The sequence below is a fragment of the Amblyomma americanum genome, chromosome 9 (genome assembly GCF_052857255.1).
Source record: "Amblyomma americanum isolate KBUSLIRL-KWMA chromosome 9, ASM5285725v1, whole genome shotgun sequence".
Classification (NCBI taxonomy): Eukaryota; Metazoa; Arthropoda; class Arachnida; order Ixodida; family Ixodidae; genus Amblyomma; species Amblyomma americanum.
The window spans coordinates 127,665,143-127,671,781 of record NC_135505.1 but is presented as its reverse complement, the minus strand read 5'-3'; the positions used below and the strand labels follow the sequence as shown (position 1 = coordinate 127,671,781).

Here is a 6,639-nt window from a genome sequence, read left to right as displayed (position 1 = left end):
CGCTGTAATTTGTACTCGCTGTTTTTCTCACACATTTCTGCCTTTCCTTCTACGGAGATGTGTACAATATGTTCCACCGGCGAGCTGTCCATCAGTGAGAACCGTCTTCTTGGAGACGCTAGCCTTGAAAACGACCATCACGCTTGCAAGGCATTTGTATCTTTATATACGTATTCTTTGCTTTTTATTTAAACTTTCGCCGTTGCCTTTTGTAGTCCTGTTGCTTTTCAAGATAATTCTTTCTTCAGACAGAGTTAGCAGACGACCCCTGGTGTTTATTCCTGCATACACTCAGTTCTTGTCGTAGCTTCCGTGCGAGCTGTTAGAGCGTCTTGGCCGGACCTACCATGCAACCAATCTTGATCGTGTTTCGACTGATTCCGCTGGCGTCTGCGTTGCTGTGGATGCTTTCTTCCCGAATACCTTGGCTTCTGGACACTGCGACCAATGTCGGGTTGCTCGTGCTCACAGTGCTTTGCGGATACTGGCTGCTATGGCATGGTCGCAAGAGTCCTCTTCAACGGACTTGTGAAAGCCGATGGAAAGTGCGTCCTCATAACTGGTGAGAAAACCTGTTTGCTCATTGCTCAGGCGGGGGACTCGACAGTTAAAGTGTAGAATAAGTCTCTCGTGTCGTCTTCTCTTTGGTCTGCGTTAGGGCAGACGCCATTCGCTGTATCTTATGGCTTATGCATGTGACAACAACCACGAACTGTTCTTTTGCACACGGTGGGTGTAATAATCGCGGGCTAGCTTTTATTCTTTTAGGGATCGCCTTTGCTATAACCACAGAAAAGGCCGACTTCAAGTATGAAGGATTTTTTCAGAGATTTCTTTTCCAGATATGTGGTTCATTAAGCAGGTTGGTGTATATTACATAAGTGTAGTAGTCAGCGTGAAAGCAGGGCTTCGAGAGAGAATATGTACACAAAGGAGTTGCGGGTTCACCTCCTGCATATAAACTGTTCAAACCCCGCGTTCATTATCATGGACATTTGCCTTTTACAAAAATCATGAGAAATGAAAATGCTTGCAGCCTAACCATAATCTGAAGTAAAAAAAAAATGTAGACTGTGCTCCCACGTAGTTTTGTCCATTGCAAGAGAGGATAATCTGCTTCTAAATCAATGCACGCCGCAGTCTTGATCTCCTGTCGTTAAACCCTTTAATTTCTGTGTTGAAGGACGGCATAACAAGAAACCCAACGAATTTTTTTGCGTTGTTGTAAGCTGTGGCCTGATGTAAAAACCGCTTTCAGCCGAATTTCGAATGATTACAAAGCAAATTTCAAGCGACCTGACCAAATCATGTCTGAACTGCTCCAATTTAATTGCCAACATCTTGCTGAACATCTAGTTTATAAAAAGGTATTTTTCTGGGCTAGTCGGTACATGGTTCAAACTGAAGGCACAGCGCACGAAGGACGGGACAAGAAGGAGACAAACACTGGATTCTTCGCATTCTGTTTGTCAGTTGACGATGCCATCATGTAGGCCAGCATAACCCGGCTGATTCGAGCAAAACAGCTTCCATTCAATTTCATAAAATTCGCAACTTTCTCAGAAGTCTGTTTAAGTACGGTCCCGAATGATGTCGATGCCTCCATTGAGGACGTGAAAAGGGTGAACGGTTTGTACTAACGCTTCTTAATGGAGTAAAAACATTCACTGGACGTTTACCCCCCTGATAAAGCTAATTATTTAATAAAATAGAACCATTTATTAACCAGCACTGGTAGCCACAGATTACAGATAATCATCGAATAGAATATAATTTTTTATTAAACAGCACTGGTAGCCAAAGATTACAGGAACGAGGGCGCCTAAGCCGCAAGGGGGCTTGTGCGGCGCCACTCGGCAGCCGCGCTCGTCTTCGCGCAACATCATTTGCGCTTTTAGCAAAGCAAAAAAGCAAGCGGGTGGTACGACGGTGGTACGAGGGTGGTAGGTGGAGGTACGAGGGTGGAGGGTGGAATAGGGTGGTACGAAGTACCGATGCTAATCGGAGTGTTGAGCAACTGTACGCAGGGCGTGAGACATACCTGTGGCGTCTACGCAGCAACACTACTGGGGCCTCGACCACGCTCGAGTGAATTACTTTTCTTTCGCTCACACTGTGGAGTCGTTGAGTGAAGTAACGGTCATGGTCATAGGGTGCCCACATGGCGCTTGGTGGGAGGTGGGGCTGGGGTCGACTGACGCCGCTTACGACGATGACGCCTTGATTTCGCTTAACGTGCCATTATCGCTTTCGCTTTAAAAACTGTGCGTGTGTGTGACACGTAAGTTGAAATTAGTGCAAATCACCTGGAGTCTCTCAATGAAGAATTTTGCAAGTGAATGAACAGAAAAAATTACCCGTTCTCTTCTTTAAAGCTTGGCTTTGTGCACGAGCACAAAAAGGAACAATTCCTTTTTTTTCATCTATACAAGCTTAGGATAAAGAACCATGCAAAGTACAGTGGTGAGCAGCCTTGCCGAGAGCGCGCCGACGGTTTACTGCGTAGTAAGTGAGCGCCATCTAACGTTAGGCTCTCGGCTTGAGTTATGCGTCCCGTGCAAGGCGGATTTAAAGTGGTGGCGAAGGCTGGGCCGATTGATTGATTGATTACAAACGTCTTTATTTCTTCAATGTTCTCCGAACATGTGGGTGGACCGCCTAGTCCGGTAGTCCACTGGCTACTGCTGCTGCGCTGGCCCTCCCTACCAGCCAGTGCTGACGGTCAGGATCATCGCTGAGCAGAATAGCCTCCCACTGCTCCTCCGAGGGGTTGGGAATGGGGTCAACTAAGGGATTATATTGGCATGCCCACACCATATGGTAGAGGTTAGCTACCGCTCCACAATGTGGACACTGTGGAGAGTATAGTGTAGGGTACCACTGGTGTAATTTAGCTGGTGTTGGGTAGGTGTTGGTTTGTAGTCTCCTAAGGGTGTTCTCTTCTAACTTGTTGAGGGATTTGTGTGGTGTTGGGTACTCCTTTCTGGCTGTTCTGTATGGCGCAAGATTGTCAGCATACGCTGCTAAGCCTATTAGGTCGCGGCACCCTTCATGGTCATCAGGGGGAGACGTCCGGTATAGAAGAGCTCGGGCATGCCTGTGGGCGGCTTCGTTTCCTCCTGGTAGTTCCAGGTGACCGGGGAACCAGATTACTGAGACCTGGTTGGGTGGATGCTTAGTCAGCAATGACAACCCTGACTTGTGAATTAATCCGTTATTGAAGTTTCGACAGCCGTTCTGGGAATCAGTGAGCACAACGGCGTTGGGGTTAGATGCTACAGCTAATGCAATAGCTGCCTCCTCTGCGTGAGTGGGGTTAGATGTTTTCACCGAGGCGCAGTTCACCATCGACCCTGAAGGCGTTGAGACCACAATAGTCATGACTCCATTATTTGGTCCTGCTGCGTCCACGTAAAGGGTGTTAATTTGCTTGTCCCATTTCTTCTGCAGGGATTCACCTCTTGCTTTCCTCCTCTCGGTGTTATATGCGGGATGCATATTCCGCGGAATGGGGTGCACGTTTATGCGTCTTCTCACATCGCGTGGGACCTCTTCCCTTTGGTCAATTGTATAGGGCAGATTAACATGGATTTTATCGAGCAGTTCTCTGCCGGGTTTTGTGAGTGCGAGCCGATTCAGTTGTGAGAACCATTGTGCTTCCCACATCTCTTTGAGGGTATTATGTACTCCTAGAGCCATGAGCTTTGCTGTTGGCGTGGAGTTTGGTAGCCCCAGTGCCGTCTTGTAGGCTTTCCTGATGAGTACCTCCAACTTTTCAATTTCCGACCTGGAGAGGTTAAGGAATGCCGTCCCGTACATTATCCGAGAGATCACGAAAGCTTGCACTAAGCGGATGGTGTCCCTTTCCTTCATGCCATGGTGTTTATTTCGGATACGATGTATCATGCGGAGGATTTGCTCGGTGGATGTTGTAAGCTTCTTCATAGTGGTGGTGTTCTGTCGCCCCTGCGGGATATACTGCCCTAGTATCTTGATCTCCGTGGGTTTCTGTACTGGGTGGTTCTCTATATACACCGAGATGTTCTGCGCTAGGGGTGTCCTCGGGTTCTTCAGGATTAGCAACTCGGACTTTTCCGGCGCACACTGGAGACCTCTCTCCCTGGCGTACCGGTCCACCGTGTCGGCTGCTGCTTGAAGACGCTCCTCGATCTCGGCGTCACTCCCCGAGTTGCACCAGACAGTGATATCATCCGCATATAATGTGTGTTTGACGCCGGGGATTTCGGAAAGAAGGCCTGGTAGATCTTTCATAGCCAAATTGAACAAGAGGGGTGACAGTACCGCCCCTTGCGGAGTTCCCCTCGTGCCTATAGTGATGGGATCTGATTTTATTCCACCGAAGTTTATAGTGGCTTGCCTGACTGATAAGAAGTTTTTGATATAGTTGTAGGTTCTTGCGCCACAGTTGGTATCGGCGAGGCTTTGCAGGATGTTTTTATGTAGAACGTTATCGAACGCTCCTTTCAAATCAAGTGCCAGGATGGCCCTTGTCTGTGACTTGGGAGGTGTCTCAAGGAGGTCTTTGTACAGGTACAAGAGGGCGTCCTGTGTCGATAGGTGAGGGCGAAAGCCGAATTGAGTATTAGGTAGGAGGTTGTTTTCTTCTAAGTATCTACTCAGTCTCGTGTTGATGACCCTCTCTATGAGCTTCCCCAAACACGAGGTCAGCGATATCGGTCGTAGATTATCCAGTTTAAGGGGTCGAAAAGTGGTTTAGCGCGACTGCAGCACAACCAGAGGATGGGGGGCAAAACACTCATATAAAGAAATGATAAAGCTACAAAATTGGAATGTAATCTGCCAATAGAAAAGAAAAAAAATATATTAGCACCTTGTTTTATGAAAGAGGTAAGTCATTTTATTAAAACCTGGCAAATTTTGTATTTTTGCAACACTCTTGACCTGCCCCCTATTCATGAGTGTGCGGTGCATTACAGCGCGTCTTTGCAGGCCTTGTTTCGATACCCGGCTAACCCGGCCACAGTGGCGGGAGCTCACGAAGCGATTTCTTATCGCCAGCTGTCTGCGATGGCGCACCTGGTAAAGCGTATAAATTTAGCTCGCCGGTCTCAAAATGCTCCTTTTGCGAAGTTTTCGTCGTCCTTGCACGTCGCTTCTTTGTCACCGTTCGGTAAGATTTGCACCCCGCTGCACCGCTGCGGCAGTTTTCTCGGTTTTGTCGTTTCCTTCGGCGTGCGGCCAGTGCGAAGTCTTTTTCCGTCTTTGCACGCTTCGCGCTCTTCTTTTGAAGCGCTTAGCGCTTCATTTCAAGATGAGCTTGCGGCATGTGAAGAAACGATGCTCCGTGGTACACTGCGACAGCGTGGATAGTACCATTGGTGTCACGCTACACCGATTCCCGCTGGACTTTACAGGTGTGTCGTCTGCTCTAGGTATGCGCGATAGCTTCGATATGGTTTCGCCGGGCTGTTCGCTCGTGTTTCATAGCTGTAACCTGTTCGTGCGTACTTGGCTTCATGTTTTCGGGGATATTTATGTACTACACTGCAGGGCACACACTTTCAGTGCTGAGGTGTGCGAATGTCCTTGCCCCGCGAATGTCCTTGCACTTCACTGTACGCTGTACTTCATGTGTACTTTTGTTGACGTAAAATTACTTCAAATTGATCCGGCTAACGACTAGAAGTACTCTGGAGATGGTACGCCGGCTCAATGTATGGTATTTGCTCCTACGTTGAGCACGTTTGAGGGTGCTAAAGCTGGCTTTAACATTGCCTTGCAGATGTAAACGCACCTGCTATATGCTTTCAGCTGAAGAAATTAAATGTGAAGAATAATCCCAGTGTGCTCTATGGTCTGTGTTGATGCGCCTACTTATGTCATGTTATATTTGCTTCAATTGAAGCTGTCGTAGCATTCTTTTCTATACTTTTCAATTTCCTAACTGACAACATTCGTGGCACTTCAGGGCTTTTTCCTATCTGCACTGTGACTATTGAGATGATTAGCCAACTTAAACAATACTGCTTGTGCTGCCTGTGACATGTATTTTTTGTTTGTGTGCCAAGGGTGGGCTTTGTGACTGTATTTGTTTGGTTGCTGCAATAAACAATGAATATGAAACTATGAAAACCATACTTGCCGTACACTCTATTGCGAACTGTGCACTTGAGCCAGTGCTTTGTGCATCATACCTTGCATCATACCTTGCTGTACTCAAAAGCTCTCAAAAGTACTAGCACCAGTATTTGCACTACGAATCATGCATGCTTCGCCAGTGTCTGGAAGTGTTGCTGCCTTTCTATGCTGCCCCTCCTTTAACAGTCACTTTCATTGCGTTCCCAATAGCACATTAACAAGGCCATAACTAGCAGGAACTCGAGCACATTTGACTGGCAAAGGTTGGGGCGCGCTGAAAGGCAGCAACCTTCGAGAGGTACGGGCTCGAAAACGCGGATTCTACAGAAAGACCGCTTTATAATTCGCGCCAAAAGCATACGTATGCGTGACGTCAAACTACGTCACGTTTGCGTAGTTTGCCCCCCAAAATCCAGGGGGCGCTGGAGTGCCCACGAGCCGCCATTTTTTGGACCAATGGGCGTCTATGGAGCCTTCGCTACCAGTGTACATCTACCTTGTCCCGTGCGCATGTGCGGC

The 6,639-nt window shown here is 47.7% G+C and overlaps 1 pseudogene across 1 annotated transcript in view; it reads left to right on the top strand.

Moving 5' to 3' along the window:
• Positions 1-347: 347 nt before the first annotated feature.
• The window catches only part of LOC144103666 (short-chain dehydrogenase/reductase family 9C member 7-like), a 29,940-nt pseudogene continuing 23,648 nt past the window's right edge, over positions 348-6,639 (top strand). Inside the window, exon 1 of the transcript XR_013308315.1 lies at positions 348-562. The product of XR_013308315.1 is annotated as a short-chain dehydrogenase/reductase family 9C member 7-like (transcript). The remainder of the gene's footprint in view (positions 563-6,639) is intronic.